This window comes from Bos grunniens, chromosome 11 (assembly GCF_055505025.1).
Source record: "Bos grunniens cultivar Pamir isolate PY7600 chromosome 11, Bosgru_T2T1.0, whole genome shotgun sequence".
In the NCBI taxonomy this organism is placed as follows: Eukaryota; Metazoa; Chordata; class Mammalia; order Artiodactyla; family Bovidae; genus Bos; species Bos grunniens.
In genome coordinates, this window is record NC_141175.1 from 46,835,169 (window position 1) to 46,862,581 (window position 27,413).

The 27,413-nt window shown below is 43.7% G+C and overlaps 1 protein-coding gene across 4 annotated transcripts in view; it reads right to left on the reverse strand.

The window, feature by feature from the left end:
- The window catches only part of EHBP1 (EH domain binding protein 1), a 580,191-nt gene that overhangs the window by 540,189 nt on the left and 12,589 nt on the right, over positions 1-27,413 (reverse strand). Inside the window, exon 1 of one of the 4 annotated variants that reach the window (XM_086326398.1) lies at positions 26,000-26,063. The exons of the other annotated variants lie outside the window; for them this stretch is intronic. The gene's annotated coding sequence lies outside the window, so the exon portion shown is untranslated. Of the gene's footprint in view, positions 1-25,999; positions 26,064-27,413 lie in introns of those variants that run through there. 4 annotated transcript variants of the gene reach the window in all.

Below are 27,413 nucleotides of genomic sequence, written 5' to 3' on the forward strand. Positions count from 1 at the left end.
AGTTAGGAAATTCAAGGCTGAGAAAACTCTGTAGACAAACTTTGTTACCTCTTCATTAGCCTCCTACCCCAAGCACAAGCCCCTTTGTTAAATCTTCACAAATAACTGTTTGTCTAAAAATGATATGTAAACAGTCTGCTTTGGTCACTTCGGAGATACCATTTCTATAGATCCCTGTTTATATGAATTAAATTGGGTTTTTCTATTAATCTGCATCAATTTAATTATTAGGCCATCCAAGAGGACTCCCCAATACGTAACATTGTAACGAACATCTCATGTATACATCTTTTTCCATATCTTAGATGATTCTGTTTTTTAATTAGCAAGTTAGTCTCAGAAGTGAAACTGCTGGATCATAGGGTATGAACATTTTTGAGGATTCTTGATGCATACTGCTGAATTAAATTATCCACTCTCTGTAATTCTAAAGATATTACAACGAAAATTTTGATAGGGACAGACTTAGAGACCTTAGAGACCTATTCATCTTTGTGTTTCTGAGTAGCTACCACAGGAACAGAGTCTCCTATGGAGAAAAAAAAAAAAAACTAAAAGCTGTGAAAGGAGAAGTGCAAAGAATTTTTTAAAAAAGAGTTTTGAATTAAGGGAAAACTGATAAGGGGCAGGAAAGGGCTTAGGCGAGCTGGTTGCAGTCAGCAACAGACAGATGTGACACAATACAAACTGGGTCATTGAGTTGGGACAGCCCTAGGACATAAAAAGACTGAAATGAAGTAAAGCTCTGGATTACTTTGTTCTTGAATATTGAATTTTTTCAGAAGCATGGAGCATGAAATATTACAGTGATAAGCCAAGATTGGAAACATAGCCAAGAAAAAGAGGGTCTTTAAGGGATTGTTTAAAATGTGCTGAAGGAATAATTTGGTTTGGTCTTAAACGGCTCAAAAAGTAAATTGACATAAAGCTTTTGCATAACAAAATAGGCATGGAGGCAGAAAACAATGAGGCTAGTAGAATGGTTTATCCTGTAAATTTGTTATGATGTGAAACATTAGCTTTTTGGTCCTAGAAAAGGTTTGTCAGCAAGCTTTAATGATGGTATTTTTTAAGTGCAATTAATACTAATTTGTTATGGGTAAACGTCTTATTCTAGTTTGAAGACTGTTAATCTGAGGGTTTTGAGTCAATTAAAAAAACTAAATAGTTCATCATTCTAAAACTTATTCTAAGAATCATTCTAACAATCCCCCACCCACTGCATGCCCCCCACCCTCCACCCCACCACAGTGTTTAAGCATTAAGCATTTAAAAATATTCAGGCCCTAGAAAAATCTGTTTAAATTCAGGTTTGACCACAGTGTTTAGCTTTATCCTGGTGCTTACACAGATGCCCATCTTTCTGCAAATGAGACTAGGGATCAGGTGTGTAATCATTTTAACCAAAGTCAAGAAAGAACAGAACTCAAAAAACAAGACACAGGCCAGAAGATAGATACAACATATATTCTACGAAAAATTAAAGACACTTGGAAATTTAGCTTATCATCTAAACAAGCTCCACAGCCACACCCTTGGAAAGGGTTTCCTAACCCAAAGAGGTCTCTACAATCACAGTGTATATATCACTGCTATTTATTTGTCCTTCATTGTTCCACAGGCCTAAGTGTTTAGCACTTGGGTACATTAAAAATGTAGATTTTAAAAACAATAATCAACCAAGAATGGCCTTTCTCCTTTAATTTTTCAGAACTCTAATAGCACTATATTTGGCTGATGGGAAAGTGGTATAATCGATTCATCGCAAAAGGCTTTTAGTTCCTGATCTTGAGTTATTTATATTCTAATCAAAAACACATTGAAGATACTGCTTGATGTTATAGCTCAAAAGAGAAAAAATGTCTGATATTCAAAAAATGTTCATATGCACACTTAATAATTGTTTTATAAGTGCCTGACTTATTAGTACCTAGAAGTAGTAAAATGATCACTAAAGAGAGTGGAAGTTTTGGACTTTGCTTCAATAGCTTTTCTGGAAAGCATGAAAGCTAGTAAAAGTCAATTTTTTTTTGCTCTTCTGAAAACTAGAGCTCCTGATTGCCAGTAAGCCCCAGCTAAGGAAGGCAGGAGAACAGTTCACTGTTTATTGGTAATTTATGAAGCAGAACAGCAAAGGATATGTTCAGGCTTTTTATTTGTAGTATGCTATGATTTTGTTCTGCAAAGCAAACTTAATTTACTTAGCTCCAACAATACGCCATCCACTATGTCTTGATACTCCAGGACAAAAAGATAAATTGGATTGAGTCCCTGCCCTTCCAGCCATGGTCTAGCAGAGGACACAAATTTTAGGTGATCATCATGGCTTATAATAATGTTTGTAATAGAACTACGTAAAATATGAAGATAAGTGAGGAATCCTGACTAGGGGGCAAGATAGTCTTTCAGACAGATGGAACAGCATGAGTAAAGGTATAGACATTTGAAATTATGAGGCCTGAACAAAACTAAAAGTAGTTTGATGTGACTAAAATATAAAGCATGGAGAGAAGGGCCTGAGATGAGCTGGAAAGACTGGCATCGGAATGTTCTCAGTCTTTTACATATAATAATAAAGAGTTTGAACTGTATACTGTAGGCAATGAATGGTGTATCTATATTGAAACAGAAATAGAAGACCTTGCTACCAAATTTGAAAATGATAGAAAGCTTATAGAGGTAATTTGGTAGATGATAGCAATCACATTTCAAAGGAATCTCATAATGGTTGAAATGCTGGTACAAATACATTTTATACACACACACACACACACACACACCCTCCAACTTAAGCCTCTCAAATGAGCTCACTAATAATGAAGGAGTTCATTATGTGCTATTTTTCAAAGGAAAATATATAGGTAGTCAATAGGAATATAATGACTAGACTCCAGGAGTTGGTGATGGACAAGGAGACCTGGTGTGCTGTGGTCCAGGAGTCACGAAGAGTTGGACACAACTGAGCGACTGAACTGAACTGAATGACCAGATCACGGAAAGGAACAATCTCACTGTACTTTTCCATGTTGCAGTAATAAACGTCTCATTTATTGTAAACTTCCCTGCAGCTACATGTATTGAGAAATCTAAAACTACATCTAATCACACCACTACTCCCTTAAAATTCCACTAGACTCTCTACTTCCTGCAGCAGAACACCCATGAACCTTAGCCTCTTACCCCCTATTTGGCTCATCTTGCCACCCCTCCAATGCTTCACCTGCAGCTCCTCCAGGATACCATTCTTGATTTTGCCTCCAGACCTTTTCCCTCCATTCTGCTTTCAGCCTGAAGTAAATTTATCCACATGCTGAAAGTCTGCTTATCTTATAATGCCTGGCTCAACCATCATGTCCTCCATGGAATGTCCCCCTTTCCCCTACCCATTTCCAGGAAACACAGGGGTTCTGTTCTTTGCCTCACTGCTCCTCATATTTTTTGACTGCATCTAAAATGATTAATTATATGTATTTTTATATATTAGACCTCTGAAGTGAAGTGAAAGCCGCTCAGTCATGTCCAACTCTTGCGACCCCATAAACTATACAGTTCATGAAATTCTCTAGGCCAGAATACTGGAGTGAGTAGGCTTCCCCTTCTACAGGGGATCTTCCCAACCCAGGATCGAACCCAGGTCTCCTGCATTGCAGGCGGATTCTTTACCAGCTGAGCCACAAGGGAAGCCCAAGAATACTGGAGTGGGTAGCCTATCCCTTCTCCAGCAGATCTTCCCGACCCAGGAATCAAACCTGGGTCTCCTGCATTGCAGGTGGATTCTTTACCAACTGAGCTATCAGGGAAGCCCATATTAGACCTCTGCTGCTGCTGTTGCTGCTGCTGCTAAGTCACTTCAGTCGTGTCCGACTCTGTTCGACCCCATAGACGGCAGTCTACCAGGCTCCTGCGTCCATGGGATTTTCCAGGCAAGAGTACTGGAATGGGGTGTTATTGCCTTCTCTGGAATTAAATAATATATCCCATATTAGACCTCTACTAGCACTTAATTCCAGAGAAGGCAATGGCACCCCACTCCAGTACTCTTGCCTGGAAAATCCCATGGACGCAGGAGCCTGGTAGACTGCCATCTATGAGGTTGCACAGAGTCGGACACGACTGAAGTGACTTCACTTTCACTTTTCACTTTCACGCAGTGGAGAAGGAAAGGGCAACCCACTCCAGTGTTATTGCCTGGAGAATCCCAGGGACGGGGCAATCTGGTGGGCTGGCGTCTATGGGGTCGCACAGAGTCGGACACGACTGAAGCGACTTAGCAGCAGCAGCAGCAGCACTTAATTCGGAGAAGGCAGTGGCAACCTACTCCAGTACTCTTGCCTGGAAAATCCCATGGACGCAGGAGCCTGGTAGGCTGCCATCTATGGGGTTGCACAGAGTCAGACACAACTGAGCAACTTCACTTTCACTTTTCACTTTCATGCATCGGAGAAGGAAATGGCAGCCCACTCCGGTGTTCTTGCCTGGAGAATCCCAGGGACGGGGGAGCCTGGTGGGCTGCCGTCTATGGGGTCGCACAGAGTCAGACATGACTGAAGCGACTTAGCAGCAGCAGCAGTACTTAATTGGGGGTTCCCCAGTGGCTCAGCAGTAAAGAATCTGCCTATAATGCAGGAGCTACAGGAGATACAGGTTCAATCTCTGGGTCAGGAAGATCCTCTGGAGAAGGGAATGGCAACCCACTCCAGTATTCTTGCCTGGAGAATCCCATGGACAGAGAAGCCCGCTGGGCTACAGTCCATGGGGTCTCAGAGTTGGACATGACTGAAGCGACTTAGCATGCACTAGTGGATCAGAAGGTAAAAAAGATGCCTGCAATGCGGGAGACCTGGGTTCGATCCCTGGGTTGGGAAAATCCCCTGGAGAAGGGAATGGCAACCCACTCTAGTATTCTTGGCTGGGAAATCCCATGGACAGAGGACCCTGGTAGGCTACCATCCACGGGGTCACAAAGAGATACAACTTAGCCACTAAACAATAACAATAGTACTTAATTGTAGAGTCTTCATGGTAAGTGTCCTAGTCATCCTTGTATTTCCAGTGCTTAACATTTTGTAAGTGTTCGATAAATATTTGGTGATACTGGGGAGCAAAATTTGCCACCCCAAAATGTCTCTGGCATGTAGATAATTTCAAACTGAAAACAATCAAGGCCCCAAAGCCTCAGGAAGAAACTTTGACCTTCCCCCAAATGCCTAAAAAGAATTTAGGAGGGCCTGTTCCCAGAGTGGAACAGATATCAATGGAACAGGTAAGTATCGCCAGAGATACTTACCTGCAATGAATATGGGCTGGGTGTGGTGAGGGAAACTCTCAGAGACCAGAGTCCACTCTGTGTCCCATTGTCTCTGCATAGCCCAGCAAACATTTACCAAACATTTGCTTTTCCATCTTCATGTTAATTGCCTTCCTCCCCTAATGAAGTCCCAAACCCCTAATTGGCAACATCTTCTTTTGTCTTTAACTGAAAATGGTATTCAAGGTGAGGGTTCCAGCTATTTTGGCAAGTCACACAGTTTTCCTGGGTCTCTCCCATATACATGTGTTATTAAACTTTTGTTTGAATTTCTCCTGTTAAACATGTCTCATGTCAATTTAATTCTTAGACCCAGCCTGAAAGAAAATTTCCTCCTCATGACAGTGAATAAACAAATGAATAGACTTATTAAGGGGAGTCAGTGTTACACTGTGGTTAAAAGCACAGGCTTTGGAGGCAGATAGATCTATGCACAAGTCTTTGCTCCATTTATCAGCTTGGTTGAGGTATTAAACTTAACAGGTGGCTCAGATGGTAAAGAATTTGCCTGCAATGCAAGCAACCTGGGTAGGGAAGATTCCCTGGAGAAGGGAATGGTTACCCACTCCAGTACTTTTGCCTGGAGAATTCCATGGACAGAGGAGCCTGGCAGGCAATTGTCCATGGGATCACGAAGAGTCGGACATGACTAAGCAACTAACACTTTCATTTTCACTTTTTTTTCAACCCTTAGTTTATTCATCTTTAAAATGAGTGCTTACAGGGCTTTTGCAAGAATTAAGTGAGATAAATAGAATAAGCATTCATGGGTGCTGAATTGCTTCAGTTGTGTTCAACTCTGTTAGACCCTGTGAACCATAGCCTGCCAGGTTCCTCTGTCCATGGGATTCTCCAAGCAAGAATACTGGAGTGGGTTGCCGTGCCTGCCTCCAGGGGATCTTCCTGACCCAAGGATGGAACCCACATCTCTTATGTCTGCTGCATTTACCACTGCATTGGGAAGTGGCATTTATATATGGTAAATATCCTTATTATGATTTTATATTCTGAATTTCCTGGGCAATTTAAATCCTTCTTGGTCTTTAAACTCACTCTTTCGCTTTATGGGCCCAGAAACTTGACCCTCAGACTTGATCAGGCAGGGGTTTTGATTACCTCCATCTAAACTAATTTAGGGATTCCCTGGTGGCTCAGACGGTAAAGCATCTGCCCACAATGCAGGAGACCCAAGTCGATCCCCAGGTCGGGAAGATCCCCTGGAGAAGGAAATGGCAACCCACTCCAGTATTCTTGCCTAGAAAATCCCATGGATGGAGGAGCCCTGTGGGCTACAGTCCATGGGGTCGCAAAGAGTCGGACACGACTGAGCAACTTCATGGATCTAAACTAATAAGAGACTTACTGATAATGTATAACAGGAGCTATATCTACTCTGAGTTCCCCACACACCAAAAACAGGCATAAGGCTTACACTCCCTGAGGGGCCAGGTCCACTTGGGAGATCAAGTTATAACTGCAGAGTTTGCTTTAAAAGAAGGAAATCAGATATTGTTACAAGGATGTTTTTAACAAGCTAGTGTATATCCACTGGGGACATTTCCACTAGAATAGGTCACATCCAAGATTTTTTGTTCTTGTTGTTTTGCCTTTCTCTTGAGGGAGTATGATCTTGGAGTTGAAAAGGTCTTTAGAAGTCACTGTTGATACAGAGAGGTAAGATAGATACATTATCTCAGACAGACAGCTAATTATTTTGGTGTGGCCTATGTGGGGTTAGCAGTTTGATCCTTGGCTTTTCCATCCAGAAACTCAATTTTGTTAGTATATCCCAAACTAAACAGACTCAAAAGGAGTGACTACAGTAACTAAACTCATAAAAGACTGATGTACAAACCAGGGTACAAATTCACTCATGTATAATGCAAAATACCACTTCCAGTATGATTTTTCTATAGGAAATCTATTTGAAAAGCCAAATTATAATCATTAAATTTGCTTGTTATCCATGAGATCAAAGAAATGGATGTTCATGTCATCCAGCTATAACTTGAGGCACTCATCTCACTGCAGAGATGTGTCTGCCAAGGAACTGACTACTTAAATCCATGCTGATCAGGGCTCCCTCTCTCCAGGACTGGGGGATGCCACCAACAAAGTCAGGGAAGGCAGAAATTTCATTTCATGGTATGTGTAGGGAATCCCATTCAGTATGTGTAATGTTCAAAGGGTGAGCTGAGAGGAAGAAAGCAGAGTGATCAGGCTGAAGAGGTACATGAGACCAGATCATGGGATGTAGAAAATGCCCAGGCAGGGCAAAGAATTATTAAGTGGTATTGAGAGCTCAGCTGAGTGTAGAAACCATGGATTTGTGCAGCTATTTCAATCAATGCAACTGAGTTATTTCCTAGAGCTATTTGGGTACTCTTGGATTGAAGGTCGTTGGTTAAGTTGATCCAGAGTTAGGAGTATAGGGAGCAACTGAGCAAATGCAGTGGAAAAACAACAGTAAGAAGGTTATCAGGGATTGTTTACAGTGGCAAAAGGAATGAACCCTGGGGCTTCTACTAAATGAAATCCTGAAAGACAATCAGAAAAGGGTGGGGCAGAAGTCTTTGTGAGGTAGAAGGCAAGTTTGAGAGTCTGTCTCCCCTATAATCAGTGAACATCTTGAGGACAGGGACCAGGTCTTATTCAATGTATACCAAGTACCTAAAACCGTGCTCGACACACAGTAGGCATTTAAGAATGCTGACTAAAATGTGCGTGCATGCTAAGTTGCGTCAGTTGTGTCCGACTCTTTGCGTCCCTATGGACTGTAGTCTGCCAGTCTCCTCTGTCCATGGGATTCTCCAGGCAAGAATACTGGAATAGGTTGCCAAGCCCTCCTCCAGGGGATCTTCCTGACCCAGGGATCAAACTATAGTCTCTTATGTCTCCTGCATTGGCAGGTGGGTTCTTTACTGCTAGTGTCAACTGGTAAGCCCACATGAATAAATAAACAAGCCATGTTAGAACTCAGAGCTCCTGTTCTTAATACACAGTAATTTCTCTAATAGATAAGCTCCCTAACAGTAGAATGCCACATTTATTCATATCTAAATCTTTTCGCCATAAAAAAATCCTAAATTTAAAACCAATAACCACTCTTTTTTTAACTACCGAATGCTACTCATTCCTTTATTGTTTATACACATTGATTTTGACTATTATATAATTTTCAGTTCAATCACTATGTATTATCCTGATGATTACAAATTTCTTTAGGGCAAGGAATATGTCATTATTAATTTTTATATCCAATAGCACCTCTGCCAATAACCACTCTTACACTAAGTGTAAAATTTTAAATTTGACAAGACTCCCAAAACTAATACAAGTAACAGCCACCACTATTTAACTGAAAGTCAGTCATGTATCAGATGCTGAACTAGGGCTTTACCCTTATCTCATTTGATTTACATGATAATTCTATAAGGCAGGAATTATTCCCATTTTACAGAAATTAAAACTGGGACTTGGGAGAGGTTAAAGAACCTCTCCAGAGTCACACAAGTAAATAGAAGACAAGATTTAAACTTAAGCCTGTTTGGCCCTAAAGACCACGGTTTTTCACTTGTCCTCAAATATATGTTCCAAAAATGTATTTGGGGTTGATTTAGACCTGTCCAATCTGGAAGCCAAAGCAAGAACAATGATGCTATTTCTCCTGTTTGGACCCCAGACCTCTAGAGGTCAAGAAAAATAGTAAAAAAGGGGTACACAAGCTACTATCACTGCTTTTTAAAAAATAGAATATGTTTACCTATGGAAAGGCTGAGTAAGTTTTAGCAAACTAAAAATCTGAGTCTTTTGCTTTTGGTTGGAATTACACTAACTCAGAGCATTGACCTTGGTCATTTCAGGTTCATCCAAGTTGACTGACAGTTAAAGAGATATGCATTTGATTAATTTTTTAAATGGGAAAGGCTTTTAACAAACTAATTAAAAGGACTGTTGTTTTCTGAGGCAGTTCCTTGTGAAAAGCTAAATTTTTTCATGCACTATCTTATTTACTCTTCCAAGGAATTCTAATAATTGTATTATCATTAGGTTATATTAATATAACACATTACATTAACATCCTCAGCTTACAATGGTGTTATGTCCCAATAAATCCATGATAAGTTGAAAATATCACACGTCGAATATGCATTTCACACAACTAACCCACCGAACATCATAGCTTAGCCTATCTTAAACATGCTCAGAACACTTCCATTAGACTACAGCTGGGCAAACTCACCTAACACAAAGCCTCTTTTATAATAGAGTATTGACTATCTTGTGAAAATGTATTGGATTCTGTACCGAAAGTGAAAAGCAGAATGGATGTGTGGGTCCAGGGTGGTTTGAGTGTATCCGTTGTTTCCCCTCATGGTTGTGTGGCTGACTGGGATCCACAGCTGCCCTGCCCAGCAGCATGTGGGAGCATCATGCAGCATATTGCCAGACTAAGAGAGGGTCCAAATTCAAAATCTGAAGGAGGTTTCTACTGAATGCATGACTTTTGCACCAAAGTCCAAAAGCTGTAAGTAAAACCACTGTAACTCAGGGACATCTGTAATCATTATAATAATGCCATTTAACATTTTACAAATGAGAAAACCCGAGTAACAGAGCTCTAGTAAGTTATCGGAGAAGGCGATGGCACCCCACTCCAGTACTCTTGCCTGGAAAATCCCATGGACGCAGGAGCCTGGTAGGCTGCAGTCCATGGGGTTGCTAAGAGTCGGACATGACTGAGTGACTTCCCTTTCACTTTTCACTTTCATGCATTGGAGAAGGAAATGGCAACCCACTCCAGTGTTCTTGCCTGGAGAATCCCAGGGACGGAGGAGCCTGGTGGGCTGCCGTCTATGGGGTCGCACAGAGTCGGACACGACTGAAGCGACTTAGCAGCAGCAGCAGCAGCAGTAAGTTATCAAGATCACATAGCCCAAAACTGGCAGAAATGGGATTCAAACTGAGGTACGTCCAATTCCAAAGCTTAACCACACAGTTCAGTTCTACAGATGAATGGAGGTTCTATTGTTTGGTGGGCACGTGGGATTCTATAATAAGATGAGTTAAGATACTGTTCAAAAGACCTACGGTCCAGTACACCTCTCAAAACTTGGGGTGTCAGAGAGTAATAAAGGGGTGCTGGGGAGGACTCTAGGCCCCACTGGCTGGCATTCTGTTCCACTTCAAATAGCCAAGGCGTTCCGAGCATCAGCCCACTGTTGGAGGCAGGAAACAGCAGTGCTTTAAAGCAGCTTGGCATGCATGCACTCTTGTTTTCTTCTCCTAGAACAAAACCCAAGGCCACATTTTATAATACAAAATTTCTGCAGATACAAATTAATGAAGTACAAACTGAGAGTTCACACAGAAGCTGACAAAAGAGAATAGCGCAGTCATATGAGGTAGTTAGAAAAGGATTCTGAGAGGCTATTTAAACCCTTAGGGGTTCCATGCCAGTTAAGATAGCATGCTTTTCTGTTTCTCTTAGTAAAGGGCCTGGTATTAAAATTTAAAAATATAAAAACCTTTCCACAAACTCATAACTTCTTGCATCCTATTAATCTATAATTCAGAGTGTTTCTAAACTATAATGAGAAGTTGCCGGATCTTTCTCAGTATTTATACCTCAGCATTTATTGTAAGGTTTTTGGTTTTTTTTTTTTAATATCAGAGTTAAATATTTTCTGAAATCCATTTTTGGTCTTACAGAAACAAAATGGAATGATTCTGGATTTCAGAGATGTAAAGACTGTGGAGCTTAAATGTCCAAACTTACCTAATAACATTTTGATGGAAGGTTTTTTCTTTGTTTCTTTGTTTTGCTTTTAAAACTTAAAATAGAGTTAAAAGAGAGGCCCATGTGCAGGGTGTTATTGTGCAGCTCCATATCACATAAAATCTTAATAACACCTATGGCTTGCCAAATTTCTTTCAAAAACTTCAGTCTTCTAGGTTATAAAAACAGCCCCCAGTAAGCTGCTACCTTTACTGTGTGAAATGGAATAGCCAAATACCTCTTCCCTTTGCAAACAAGCCCACATCAGCACATGGATTGAAAACTGAAAAAGACACAACAAAAATACAAGAACAACCAAGCCTCTCACGAAAATGTCCACTCCAATCGCAGGGCAATCACAAGGCAATGTGATCCTCACCAAAAACAAAAGCAATTCGCTTACAGCAAACGCAGCTGCAGTTAACAGCATGAGCAATATCAAGAGCAGATATGAGCACACATGCCAGATTTTCATGATTCCAGCAGAGAAAATTCCACCTTCTACTTCATTCAGGGCCAAGAGTAAAGTCAAGCAAATGGAAAATATGCTGGAAACTGTGTCAGGACTCTCCAATGAAAACATTCCTTCCCTTTTCATTTTAACTATTTTTGAGAGACCCAAGCTCCAGAGCTAGAAGAGGAAGAATCAGTCACCACTTAGCCTTCGGGCAAACCTGCCCTAGGAGTGTTTTACTATAATTGCTTTCTGAGATGCAGGTTGCTCATAATACAGTTACCCTTTCCAAGCCTCAGGGTGTCCATGCAGTGCACACTGCCAAACTCAATCACCTGGTAAAGGTGTCCATTTGAGGAAGGCATGTTGTTTTCAAGTTTAATTCCTGGCTTAATAGTAATAAGCTCCTTTATTATTGATGAAAAGATAGCCAAATACCCCAAGAGGGTTTTGTGTGTGTGTGTGTGTGTGTGTTATTTTTAAATCAGACCCCTGAGCAGAGATACTGTGCTAAGATTGGGGAAGTCTTTAATTCCACTCTCCAAAAAGAACAGAATAAAACAGAGCAGGAGTGTCAGCAAGCAGGAGCTCAGTATCAGCCTTTTAAATCCAACCTGTTAATAGGTTAGGGACTTCCTGTTTCTTTCTTCATTGATTTCCCTAGATCAGGATTCCCAGTCAAATTGCAAAGGAAATGTAGCTTTTAGGAGATCTGCATAATTGAGTCCTGTATATCTGAGTGGCAATCACGGAATGGCAGGCAGAGTTGCTCCTCGCTAGTTGCTTTTCAGTTCACTTCAGTTCACTTGCTCAGTCATGTCCAACTCTTTGCAACCCCATGAATTGCAGCATGCCAGGCCTCACTGTCCATCAACAACTCCCAGAGTTTACTCAAACTCATGTCCCTAAAGTCGGTGATGCCATCCAGCCATCTCATCCTCTGTTGTCCCCTTCTCCTCCTGCCCCCAATCCCTCCCAGCATCAGGATCTTTTCCAATGAGTCAACTCTTCACATGAGGTGGCCAAAGTATTGGAGTTTTGGCCTCAGCATCAGTCTTTCCAATGAACACCCAGAACTGATCTTCTTTAGAATGGACTGGTTGGATCTCCTTGCAGTCCAAGGGACTCTCAAGAGTCTTCTCCAACACCACAGTTCAAAAGCATCAATTCTTCAGCGCTCAGCTTTCTTCACAGTCCAACTCTCACATCCATACATGACCACTAGAAATACCATAGCCTTGACTAGACGGACCTTTGTTGACAAAGAAATGTCTCTGCTTTTGAATATGCTACTTTGGCCACCTCATGTGAAGAGTGGACTCATTGGAAAAGACTCTGATGCTGGGAGGGATTGGGGGCAGTAGGAGAAGGGGATGACAGAGGATGAGATGGCTGGATGGCATCACTGACTGGATGGACATGAGTCTCAGTGAACTCCGGGAGTTGGTGATGGACAGGGAGGCCTGGCATGCTGCGATTCATGGGGTCGCAAAGAGTCGGACACGACTGAGCGACTGATCTGATCTGATCTAGGTTGGTCATAATTTTCCTTCCAAGGAGTAAGCGTCTTTTAATTTCATGGCTGCAATCACCATCTGCAGTGATTTTGGAGCCCCAAAAAATAAAGTCTGACACTGTTTCCACTGTTTCCCCATCTATTTGCCATGTAGTGATGGGACCAGATGCCATGATCTTAGTTTTCTGAATGTTGAGCTTTAGGCCAACTTTTTCACTCTCCTCTTTCACTTTCATCAAGAGACTTTTTAGTTCCTCTCCACTTTCTGCCATAATGGTGGTGTCATCTACATATCTGAGGTTATTGATATTTCTCCCAGCAATCTTGATTCCAGCTTGTGCTTCCTCCAGCCCAGCGTTTCTCATGATGTACTCTGCATATAAGTTAAATAAGCAGGGTGACAATATACAGCCTTGACATACTCCTTTTCCTATTTGGAACCAGTCTGTTGTTTTTAGGATTGCCGCGACTTCCCTTTCACTTTTCCCTTTCATGCATTGGAGAAGGAAATGGCAACCCACTCCAGTATTCTTGCCTGGAGAATCCCAGGGACAGAGGAGCCTAGTGGGCTGCTGTCTATGGGGTCGCACAGAGTCAGACACAACTGAAGTGACTTAGCAGCAGCAGCAGCAAATATCATTCTAACTATTTTATGAACAAGCTCATTTGTTATTTAAAAAAAAGTTTGTCCATATCTTGATTGCTTGTTACAGATAGTCTATTCCTTCTTCATGTAAAATTCAACAAGGTCAGTACCAAGGCCATGGCTTTTATTCTCCATGCGGCATCTTTTAATGGCATTCATCTTAATAAATACAAACAGCTTTGCATTTGGGTCATAACTTCCTACAGTAAGGATCTGTGTTTAAGCTATCATCTTGGTCACTTTCAAAGCTACTTGGAAAGGCAAAAACAAGGACTCACAGACTCAGGAAGAGGAAATGACAGAGCAAGCTCAAGTTCACGTGAACACAAAACTTGGATCCAGGTCTGACCATTGGTCCTACAAGGCCATACTTGCCCTACATTCCTCTTTCTGAAATTATTACCTTGAGTTATACCTAGAGTTATAGCCTGGAAAATGAACTGAACATCATGACCTGTATTTTAACAATTTTTTCTTTCAAAGTAAATTCAGGGGCTTCCCTGGTGGCTCATTGGTAAAGACTCTGTGTGCCAATGCAGAAGACATAGTTTTGATCCCTGATCCAGGAAGATCCCACATGCCCCGAGTGCCACAATTATTGAGCCTGTGCTCCAGAGCATGGGAGCTACAACTACTGAAGTCCACATGCCCTAGAGTCTGTGCTCTGCAACAAGAGAAGCCATCGCAATTAGAAGCCCATGCACTGCGACTAGAGAATAGCCCTCTGGTCACCACAACTAGAGAAAAGCCCAAGCAGAAAGGAAGATCCAGCACAGCCAGAAATATAAATAAATAAATAATTTTTTTTACAAAAAAAGTAAACTCAGGGTGAGATCTGTGCAAGTTTTATTTGCTTACTTTTTTTTTTACTTCTACTTCAGCTTTCTTATTATTAAAAAACATTAATCCCGCCCACTCCCCTATCTCAGAAGCATTTAAGAGACAAATAAGGTCTATAAAAGGGCTTGGAGAAAGGCAAGGGTTTATGATTAAGGTGAGCAGAACAATGGCCCCCCAAAGACATCCACATCCTAACCCCTAGGACACGTGAACATATTAGCTTACATGGCAAAGGTGGTGGGAGGTAAGTTTGCAGATGGAATTCAGGTTGCTAGGCAGCTGGTTTTGACAGAGGGAAATGATCCTGGTTTATCCTGGTGGGTCCAGTGTGATCACAGGGTTCTTAAATGCAGAAGAGGAAAGCAGAAGAGTGTCAAAGGGACAGAATATGAGAAAGACTCACCCAGCCATTGTTGGCTTTGAAGTTGGAAGGAGGCATAAATCCAGCAATGCAGGCAGCCTCTAGAAGATGCAAAAGGTAAGGAAACGGATTGTCTCCTAGGATTGTTCCAGAAAGGAACACAACCCTGCTTACACCTCAGTGTCAGCCCAGTGAGATCCATTTGCGCTGTTTCAAGCCACTGAATTTGTGGTAATCTAATATGTAGCCATAGGAAACTAATACAATTATTAAAACAATTGAACATCCATGGACGGAAATAAATTCTTGAAGGATTACAAGAGTTGAATGAAATCCAGTGGAATTGTGCCCTCGTGTCTGCCTTTTAGTCCCCCAAACATCTCTTAAGAGAAAGACAGCAACAAGACTGGCAGGAACACGCAGTCAGCAAGGGAGTGAAAAGCCCAGAGGGGAGCTGTCCCCAGGACACCCTGAGTAGAAGCACATGCTAAAAATGATGTGATTGATATCCTGCCCCACTGATAGGTGGGAACACCCTTCCCCCCACCCCCCTGCTACCACCAAGATGGGCAGATGATCGTCCCCCTGTTTGTTGTCCCTCCACTGGAGCTGCCTCCACTTTGGTCTCTCTTTAAGTTCCCCACTCTGCTTTTCAATCCCTCCGGACTGCTCTCAGCTCACTTCCCAGGCAGCAGGGGTCAGAACCCTGTGATCTGCTTTGAGCCAAGTCCCTAAGGACACCTCTGCTATCAGGTTCCACGTTGAGGAACAGGGCAGAATAACTGAGCAACTTCATCTTCACTCTATTCTTGTTAGATGATCACTCCTGCTTCACATACATCTCATCAGAGGGCCTCCAGGGACAGAGGCACAGCAAATGTCAGATTTGAAAATTATTTTCCTCCAGCTGTGCATTAATATTTTATTCCAATCTTGCCCCAAAGCCTGCTCAAAATGAAGAGCTTGAGGGGGTTCCAAGGATGGATTGGAGCCAAACTGATCTTTGTCCATGTCTCCAGCCCTCCCCCGACCCCACCCCAGCAGCTTTACATTAAAATGACAATCCTGCCCTGGAGAGTCCTCTATTCCTACCAGATTTACACACATCCAGCATCCCAGCCAGGACTCTGAGGCTCTTTCTTGATCAATTCAGCTTCCACAGGAGTGTCCACTCTGATCCGCATTCCTGGAACCGTTTCTTTTGCAAATCAGCAGGTTTTAAGCAAACAAGGGCACATTTCAGGACACTGAACTACGCAATTAGCTGAGGGTAAATTTGGCAGAGCATCTGGTCTGCTCACCAAAATGGAAATACACACACACAAAAATGCAGCTTTTAAAATTAAACATTAACTGTGTAAGGCTAATTCTGTGCAAGTCTGCTTGAAGTGGCAGAGAGTAGTAGCACTGGCTCCACGCAGGGAGTTGAGGGCCTGGGGCTCTTGCGGCTGCTCGGGAGAATCGTCATTTGATTCGGGCAGATGCTGAGCATGCAGACAAATATAACTCAGCAGTGCCAGAAAACAAGAGTCAATAGCTGGTCATCTTCTGTTGCCATCTCCTAAAGTCAACTTTCAGCAGGCTTTAGCCCTGTACTAACTGCAAAATAGAACTGTGCATAGGAACTGTTAAAAGGACACACTGGATTAACCAAATTAAAGATACCCTCCCCGATCTCTTGGATCTTAGAACACATATCCTACATAAAAAAACCTTGTACCACTCTTCCTTGAATAATGCAAGGTCAAAAGCACAGGTCAGTGAAACAATAAAAGGACAATGAAGAGAATAAAGTGGTGGTGGCCAATACACTCACTCTCAGACCCTTAGAGCCACTTGCATTTCATGAATATTTTTCTTGAAGTTTTGTAATCTCCCCCCTCTGAGAATCAGTGAGATCAGTTTGACATAGTATTTCCAAACACTGGGGTAAAATAACACATGTAGAAAGCAAAAAGATCAAGCAAGGTTTTCAGGGGAAGAAGCAGGAAAGCATGCAATCAATATTAACTTTCCCCTGTTTTTGCAGCAATAGACAGCCCCACCAAAGAAATCATGACTCGGGAAAGTCATGACTGCTCTTCTCTTATTGCTCATTCTTCTCATCTGAGGAATTCTTATGTAATTATCCACCAGCTGACTTTACAGTATGACCACCCTTTTTGGTCAAAGCCAAACTATTGTAAACAATATGAGAAACAGGGGTAGAAACAGAATTCTAGTAGAGATAAATACAGACTTGGTGACATGAAAAAAAATATCAAAGTACTCAAATAGAAGCTGGAAACTAAAAATGTCACACAGAGTAGAGGGTCCTAGTGGACCCCTAACTGAACAAAAGTCAGCAGGTCTTTAAAGGACAAAGATAATACTTGGTAGGCCAGAAATAAGATCAAAACATGTATGTGTTATATACAATGGGAGGGGCTAGCTACATGTGGCTATTTAAATTTAAATAAATTAAAATTAAATAAAAATTCAAATTCATCAGTCAGCCCAGTCACATTTCAAGTGCTCAACAGGCACACATGGCCAGTGGCTACTGTACTGAACAACACAGATCTAGAACATTCCCATTACTGCAGAAAGTTCTATAGGATGCTGCTTCCCTAGAGATAGAGGAGCCCTAGAAATAGTCTGGACAAGTAGCACCAACATCATTGGAAAATAGAACCTTTGAAAGAGGCATTAAGACTAAATTAAGTTTCTTAAACTTTGAAAGGAAAAAGGTGAGGAGTTAATTTGGGCTTTAAAACTATGTTAACTGCTGAGCAACAACCAGATGTTTTCCACTTGTTTGAAGAGCTCTAACAGGAAGCTTGCAAGTTAGTCATAAAGAACTTCTTATTGTGAGGTGACTGGACACTGGATGAGAATAGGAAGGAACACTGTCAAATTTGCATCCGGGGAAAGATTTAAAAATAGAGTAGCAATATGACATCTGGATTGACTAGCATGAACTTTGCCTTAATCACCGATTTGATCAGTTTGAGTTCAGGACATAGAATACTCAAGTGACAGGCACAGTGGAAGTTGGCTGCATGAATCCCAGATCACAGCCTTAGATCTTGACCTCAAATCTGGTTACTCTTAGGGACCTCCCTGGCAGTCCAGTGGTTAGGACTCCATGCTTCCACTGCAGGAGCTGCAGGTTCCATCCCTGGCAGGGAACTAAAATTCTATATGGTACAGCCTGGCTACTTTTGCTTCACCCCTTAGTCTTGTTTGTCTCCAAAGCAAATGAGGAAAGCTCACATTAGGTGTTCCTTTAACAGAGCATTGAATCTTCTTCAAGATGCTAGAGACTGAGCCTATGGTGACTGACCTCAGAGGCACTAACTAAATGAGTGTAGCTATAGTGTGGGCCAAAGGTAAGGGCCTAGGCTTTGGAACCAGACAACCCTGGATTCAAGCTCTAGCCATTTTCTCTTACTGGCTGGGCAACTCTGGGCCAGTCTTTTAACCTTTGTATTAGACATACTCTCTTCATTGCAAGCAACATTTTATTTTTTAAAATAATTGAAAATTTATTGGTTTATATACCCAGGAAACCCACATGTTTGTTCCCCTTGTATAAGAAATCTACATTCTGGGACCTTTTTTCTCCAGTTTTGTTTACTAGTCTCTTCTGGTGGCAACTGACAAAACCCCAGCCCAAACTATCTAACATAAATAAGAAACACATAGACTCAGGCAGGCTGGGTGGTTCGAGAATACAGCAAACTTTGGACATGGTTGAACCTAGGGACCCATATGATATTTTCTCTCCATGCTCAGATAAGTTTGTTCTTTATGGTGAGTAACATTAGTACAAGAAACCAAGCCCCACACTTAACCTGACAAGCCCCCAAGACACAAAGATCATATTTTCCCTGATAGAAAATTCCCAGGAAAGGTTCTGATTGGCCCATTGTGGGTCAATGTCCATTTATGGGTCAGTCACTGACCAAGAGGATGGGGTGCTCTGATTGGTCAGGGCTGGGTCACGTGTTCATCCCTTTGCCCAAGGGTAGACTGTAAACCCAAACCCAAACTGCACAGGATGAGTTCCTCACAGGAAAGAAGAGTCTGTGTACTGTATGGTCCATAACGATGTGCTCACTGCAACTTCTCAGACTTGGTTTCCTCATCTGTAAAGTGGGGATAGAATACTTTTCTCATAGGACTATCATGAGATTAAATGAAGTAACTTATGCATTTGGCATATTGCTCAAAAGATAGTAGCTAATATTTTTGCCAAATAATAATTTACTATTATTTTGTTTAGAATACTCGGTGTCTTTGTAACCTGACAACTTGGCCAGGCTGAGTTATATCTTCCAGAATTCCCTTTCCTGTGTGTCTCTGGTTAGACTGAATTGTAAAAGAGAGTCCCTTAGAGGTAGAAATGAGGCCGCAGCCATTTTGAGGCAGCAGCCATTTTGTAGCTCACACACATTGTCACTTAATCTGCTGCCTCACTTTGTTGGTGTGGGGATAGCAGTCAAGCCTACAACAGTTCCACCTTCCCCTAGAACCTTCTTCAGCTTCTCTGACTTCAGGTGTGTGATTAGTTCTGTGGGCTAATTAGTTCTGAGGGCACCATCTTCTCCCACAGGTCACTCATATTCAAGTCAGAGGCAGTGAAGACTGACATGGGTTTCAATCCTTCTTGGGCTTCACCTCATTCTTGTGGGTTCCTGCTTGTCCTTGTTCTCTACTTTATACCTATCTTCACTTCCCAAATACATTCTCTGAAGACTTCAAACTCAAGCATTAGACATGAAAGAAAATAGCCTTATAGAGACTCTTTAACCAGCTCCCATAACTCGTTGTTCAGTAGCTAAGTCATGTCCAACTCTTTGCGACCCCAAGGACTGCAGCATGCCAGGCCTCCCTGTCCTTCAGCTCCCGTAATTGCATAAGGTCAAATTTCTTTGTGGTTCTGTTTCTCTCTCTCTCTAACACACACACACACACACATCTCCTAAGTCACTCTACCTCTCTCACTGGATCCTGACCAGAACTTATTTTTTCTAAACTCACCCCAACCTCCCTTTGGGGCTTAAAGGAAAGAAGACTCTTTGGAAATTGTTTCAAGAGAAGCAAAAACTGGAATAAAACTAGAGCTGACAGTTAAGGTGTAAGCTTCAAAATAATACTTTTTTTTTAAAAAAAAAAGGAAAGCTAGGGTAAAAAACACAAAATAGCATGGCACTCACCACATTCTAACCACTCCCCACCCAGATGCACAGTAAATTAAATGGGACCAGTACCCTTTATTATTGATCCTGCATTGGCTTGTACTTGCCCAACATTGTAACAAAGCCCATACAAGAGCCAACTAAATACACACACACACACACACACACACACACACACACCCCATGGGAATTTCATGCCCATGTTCCTTTCTGCACTTGGAGGCTTGGCTGGGTCCCCAGTGGCAGCTACCCAGGACAGTGTTCTCTGGACTTCCTCATCCCTGCCCTGTCTATTCAGGAAACAGCAAAGCAGTACATGCTGCTCCCTTCTCTGCTCTGTAGGGAACTCAAAACAGGCAACACTGGCTAAGAAAGGAAGTATTCCCATCCCGTCACATGAACCCCCAAAGTGGATTTAGGAAAAAGTGATTTCACTTTGGAGTTCCATCAAGACTTCTCTCAGGACAGGGAAGCTCACTGACTTCTTGACCCTCCCTCCCAGTTCTGTCTTCAAGTTTCTCTTGTTTAGACATGCCTACCCGAAATTTATCATAAGTTTATTTATTGTGTACCCAAGCTACAACCATATGAATCATCTTTTTGCCTTGTAACAGTAATTTGAGACACTTCTAGTAAGGAGAGGAGGTTTAATGGCAGCTGGTGGGGCTCTAGGGGTGAGGGTACAGGGTCCAGGCAGCAGGACAAGGGTGCTGTGAGAGAGGCAGTGATGAGTGGGAGTTTCAGGAGCCGCCATGACATGAGTGCCTTGTGTTGCTCTGGTTATGGGCGGGGCTGTCAGTCAGGTGGCCCCTCAAGGTGGGAGAGGCACATTAAGGGATACAGAAAGGCCCTGAGCTTCCCTCAGCTACAGCCTGGCCTAAGATCACATATCCTTCCTGCCTTGTCTCTCAGTCTGTTCATGGGTCACATCAGGGGCGTCCTCTGTGATGGTAGGTCAGATCCCTCTGGCTTCCTGACCCCAGTCCTTGATCTCATTTCTGATTCCAACCTCAAACTATGCCAGCTAGCCTCACCCTGATAGCAACTTGTCTCAAGAGCAGGCCTGTGTCTCGTGCTTCCTTCACTTGAAAATTTCCATGATGCTGTAGACACTAGTGGGATCCCCCTTGAATTTAAACATGCACAGCCCTGACATGCAGCAGAGTTAATGCCTCCCACAGAACCCTCAGACAATGGGCAACAGGAGTTGATGTATGTCTCTGGCTGATCATCAGGCAGACCAGCCTGGGAGCCGATCCCAGGTGGGATTAAGCTCCATTTACAGAGCTATGACCTTGATGTGTAGTGGTGTAGTGTTATCGCTCAGTTGTGTCCAACTCTTTGCAACCCCATGAACAATAGCCAGCCAGGCTTTACTCACTTAAGTAAATAAGGAAGACTACTGGAGTGGGTAGCCATTCCCTTCTCCAGGGAATCTTTCCAACCCTGGGATTGAACCCAGGCCTCCTGCATTGCAGGCAGATTCTTTACCATCTGAGCCACCAAGGAAGATGTCTATATTGGCTTTCTTTCCCCTCCCTCCCCCTTTTCTCCATGCCTTGCTTCTGCTCCCTGAAGTCACCTCCCATATCAACTACCCACACACAAACACTTTTAGGTTGGGCTCAGCCTTCTAGAGGGTGGACCCAGAATAGGAAACATAATATTTCTGTGTAATCTCAATAAGTCCCAGGGCCCTATGAGGCTCAGTCTTGGCAGGAAGTCCAGCAAACAATAATGGTGTCATACAAAGGAATCTGAACCTTCAGTATCTATAAAGATGTATCAAAGAGCCAACACTTTCTAAATTCCCTGTGTCTGTGTTCCAAACCATCTCCCAGCTACTTCAGACCCCTTTGCATGCCATTCTTGCTCTTCTTCTTCTCCATCCCTTTATTGCATGAATGTAGTTAGCTTCTCAGGCTTAAATCACACACACAAGCACATGCGTGCACCCTAGTCCCATCTCTCCGCTGTCCTCCTGATTTCAGCTTCCCTGAAGAGCCAGCAGCAATCTTCTTCAGTGGTGGTGGCAGAATGGGAGGCTCCGGCTTCTTCCCAATGTCCTCCTCCTTTGGTTCTGGGATAAAAGTTAGACTGCAAGCTTCTAGGGCACAAACACAGAGCCTGGCTTGCATAGTCCCTACAGCAAACCTGCAGGGAGACGACCTTTTTATTGTCATGGCACACAGGGAAACAGGCATTTTTGTACCATAGACACAATAGCTAAAACTGCCATCCCAAGGGCCAAGGGGCTCCCCATCTTGCTTGGCAGAGCGTCCCCATTTGGACACACCAGTGTGCCAGACCACCCTAGTTGGGAAGGTGAAGAACCAGGGCCCCCACGCTGTGGTGGGTCCTGAGAACACGTGGAGAGCTGGCCCTCTCTTGGCTTCTAATGAATAAGAGCACGGCTTGACATTTTCCTGCACATTCTTACATTTCCCACCGCCTCCCTGCCCCCATCCATACATTCCACAACACGGCAATTAATTGTTCTCTGCTGTTCAGCAGCACTGGTGTGAGTAGCCACGCCTGCAGTCTCGCTTTGTTCCCAGTTTAATCAGTGACTGTCCCTGGCTGTCCCTCAAAAAGCAGACAAAACCAGCCAGCTGCAGACCCAGCTGTCAGCGAGCCCCTACACTGGCATTCAAGTGGCCACAAGAGAACCCACACAGTGCCCGGAGAGGGTCCATTCTTCACCTTTCTCCTCCCCACAACTGACAGGCTCTGAGGAAGGAAACGTGAGTGCTGGGCTTGGCAGCAGGGGCAGGAGGCTCTTGTTAACAGCTTGCCTTCCTGTTTATACGGGGTCTGGCAAAACTGTTAATTTCTCTCACAGAGGTGACAAATGGAAAAACCAGAACGCCAGGGAGTGGCAGCCTGGAAAACAGCCTCAGAACAACTTCTTGAAGCAAAGCAAGAGGCTGTGGGTCAGGGGGAGGACCATCTTGGCTTCCCAGGCCCAACAAAGAGGACCTCATGAGCTTAGCTATCCCTCCAAAAAAGACACAGTGAGCCCCACCGTGTGGGCGTGCTTCACCCGCATTCTGTCTGTGCATGCTAAGTCACTCAGTCATGTCCGACTCTTTGCGACCCTATGGACTATAGCCCGCCGGGCTCCTCTGCCCATGGGATTCTCCAGGCAAGAATACTGGAGAGGGTTGCCATGCCCTCCTCCAGGGGATCTTCCTGATCCAGGGATCAAACCATGTCTCTTTATGTCCCCTGCACTGGCAGGCAGGTGCTTTACCACTAGCACCACCTGAGAAGCCCTGCATTCTATCTACTTCCTGACAAAGTGGCCCATGACAGAAACAGTAAAGTCCCTGTGGAGTGAGCATCTGCATTATTACCTTTGGAATCTGTCCCCATCATCCATGAGTGATTTCTGATCTGAGTCTGAAGCTGAAATCACTCCAGGAAATAAACCAGGCTTTGGCTTATTTGGTTTATTTAAATAAACCCCTGTGCACTGCTTCCCCCTGGCATCCTAAACCCTGGGCAGTGTTTCTCACCCCAGCTATACAGCACCTGGGGAGAGCCTGACCTATTACTCTGGAGAGGGTCCTGCGTGATGATGTGATTTAAAAGCTGCTCAAGGGATTCTAATCAGTAGCCAAGGTTGAGAATGTCAGGGGTAGGAAACTTTTCCTTCACCCTCTTAGATTCAGTACTGAGGGACTTCAGATTTAATGACAAATACAGATCAACAGGAGAAAAGGCATACAAACTTATTAATATTTTACATGCACAGAATTCACAAAAAAGATATGCCCTTAGCAAGGGAGAGAGGGCTTCGGCTCCAAGGGACAATAAATTACGGGCAAGTGACAATGAAATATATGTGGAAAACCAGTGGAAGATAAGGATAATTTTAGTGAGGTTTGCTTATGCACACTCATCTTGGTGCTGACTCTTGGTGATAAGAGTCGCTCTCCTCTTGGTGGTGTGGGAATGGGTATGTCTTCAAAAGAGAAATTTATGCCTTGCTTTTAGGTGGATAAGGGGAGGGCAGAGAACTCTTCCTGCAACTTTTGCTTCTCAATTGCCTTCAACTTAAAATAATCCATATTTCAAAGTGGCATATTTGGGAGGGGGGTTGCATATTCTGACCTCCTTTAAGAACTACTAGTAAAGAATAAATTACTGTTGCTCTTTTCATTACCAATTATTATTATTTTAAGTGCAATGCGAGCTTATTTCAAAAGGCTGTTTGTAGGAGTGAGGATGGAGGCAAGGAATAAGGTGAGGAATAAGTCAGTTCCAACAGTCACAGCCTCCTACTGGGGTGAACAACAGTCCCTACTTGACAGGGATTGGGGCATGGGTTTGGGGAAGTGTTCCTGGGATCTAGGACTCTGGGTGCTAAAACTGGAAAAGTCAGTGCCCCCTCCACTAGCTCTGAGGGTGCCATGGGCTGTCTTTTACCATGTGGGTTCCCCGGGCCCTAAGCCTCTTGAAGAAAGGGGTGGAATTATTCATGCTTGTATTTCTCCATATCTGCCATGCTGTAGGTGCTCATTATCCAGTTCCCAAATTTGCTGCCTCCTGTTTAATTCAACTAAGGTCCCTAGCTGCTGATATTTTATGTAGGAACGTTACCGTGCTTTCCCGGCTTCAAGAGAGACATAGCATATCTTGTTCTAGAGAGAGAAGCAGCTTTGGAGTGGGTGGGTAAGCAGCCTGAAGGCTGAGCTTTGGGAGAGTATTTGCAAGCCTGTGGACACAGAACACCATAGCTGCAAACATTGAAGAGAAATAGAGCTATTCTCACCACAGATATAGAGTTCATTTAAATATCCCTATGCACACAATTCCTATCAAAGGAGCTGGATTGCAAAAAGTAACTATTTTAGAAGTTTCATCTCTTACAGAGTGAAAATAAAAAGCTTCTCTCTCTTTCTCCTCCTCTGCTTCAGTTTTACATGGAGAAAGTGAATGAGGATTTGTGGAGATTGCAGCTCTCTGCTTGGACTCTTGGAGGACCCTCAAAGCCCAACAGGCAGACCATGACAATGAAGGCCTCCCCACTCCCTCACATTGGCCCCCTCCCATCCTCAGTGTGGCCATCCCAGGTCCCTGCACGAACCTGGGGACCGACCAAGGTCCTGCCCACCACCTGTCTGGGAAGCCCCTACCCTGCCCACTTACTTGTACTCCTTCTGCAATGGTCAACTCAAGCCTAGGCTCCTCCAGGAAGTCCCACCTGCCTCTCTCTCTTCTGCAAGTTTCCAAAGAAAGCAGAGTCCATATCACACCGCCCAGCCCAGCCCGTGTGATCCCTCCAAGAAGTAATCAGGTAATTCATTCTGCCAACATATTCTTTGCTAATATGGTCTCTGTCCACCCATTTCAGTCTGGTATTCCTGGGACTGTGTGAAAACCTGGGTGGCTATGGTCTGCCCACCTGCTCACCATGAGGGATTGTCAGAAAAAGTTGGAGGGTGAGGGAGAGAGGAAGTGTCATGTTGGCTCTGCTGCCATGAGGCCTGGGTGTCAGTCCTCTGTGTTGGATGTCCTTCCAGAACAGGCTGTCTGCACCTCTGCTTCAGTTCCATTTTGTTCTCAGCTCCCAAATCTTGACCAGATCCTCAACTCAGCCCCACAGGGAGCATCGGAGAACATGATCAAGCACCTAACTCCACAGTCAGCTACCCGGGTTCTGGTTGTGTGCTAGGCCCTCCTCATACCTTAGTTTTCCCATCCATAAAATAGGGATAATAACAGTACTGATTTCACGGCATTGTTGGATCAAGTAATCTACTTTTGTTAAAGAAACTAGAACGTGTCTGAGACAAAGGGAATGCTGGCTATTATTATTTAGCATTCTTTTAACAGAAGGGAGAGAGACCACCTGATGTGTGTCAGTCCTGTGCCCTGAACTTTTCCCATCTCTGGGTCTTTCTTACCATTTGAGGCAGTTCTGGTCTAGGAACTTTTCTCTGTGGCCACTCCTGGGTCTCCTGCAGCGCTGCACTGTGCCTCCCTGAGAGGCCAGTCAGGGTCAGGTTCCAAAAAAGGCAGTCTTTCACTGCCTGTCTGTGATTGTTTCGAAAGTGTTCGTCTTGATCTCCCAAACCTCTGTGTGCTTCTTGAAGGAAGCACAACATTTCTGTTGTGTGCATTTTCTTTATCTCCCAACTATGCCTAACATAGTCCTAGGCACTGGCGACGTGACACTACAGCACTCGGGAGAACCAAAAGCAGTTTTCCAGCTCTCACTGCCTAATGTCCATAACAGCAGAAGTAACACTGGAGGGACCCCCCCCCTCCCCGCCCCCCCCCGCCCCCGCATTGACCTTGGACCTCTGGTACAGGCAGATTGGCAAATACACTGCCTTGGATTTGGTGAGTTGGGATCATAGAGTGATAACCCACAGGACTTAGAGCCCTGGCCTCTGTCCACTCCCTGAAGCTTGGAGTAAGCCCAAATAGCATTACTGGGAGGCAGACAGGGGAGATGCCAGCCAGAGCCAATAAACAGATATCCTCTCTCCCTCCGTTTGACTTCCTCAGCAGTGCACTGAAATAATGCTGAGCCTAAATTCTGCAGTAATAAAACAGACACAGGCGATGAAGGGGCTATAATTCCAGGCAGGAGGGAAAGTGCCCTGGCTCTACAGCGGTTTCTCCATGGCCACCCTTATTTTACTGGAAAGGGAGCTGTTTGTGGTGTCTCTAGGGTCCTTCTGGCATTTTATGGCCTTTGTTGGAAAATGCTTTTAGATTAGCATTAAGCCTGTGTTATTCTTGAAAAGGCTGGCTGAGTAATAAGTGAGCTAACCTATCCTATTTTCCATAAAGAACTATAAATTCCTCCTGCTTCTCTGAACAAAACATCAGTATTCCCACCCACACTCTCAGCTACCCACTGCAGAGGATGAAACCCCGCCAAGTCCTACTTTAACACTGCTGCTCCTGGGGCTACAGACCAGTTCCGCACTTCCAGCTGGAGTCCACCTCTCTGTGTTTGAGTTTTTGCTCTGCTCCAGTAAAGATAAAGGCGTATTCATAGGGCCAAGAGTCCCTCTGCCAGATAGGCTGAAACACCACAGCCTTACTGCAGTCAGTAGCCCTTGGAGAAGAGTCCAGACACTAAATACTTTGCTGTCCAGAAACTGTCTCAAACAGCAAGGCAGACGGGCCTCTTCTCCCCATGTGTACCACTTTCCTGCCCCAGTGGCCAGACTCAGCCTGTCCCTTGTCTGAAAGGCCCTCCATTCTCCTAGGCACCTGTCAATGCCACAGGCCACTCCACCTGTGGGTGTTTGTTCTCTAAGGGCTGCAGTAGCAGGCAGGGGAATTTGGGAAGCAGGAAGTGAG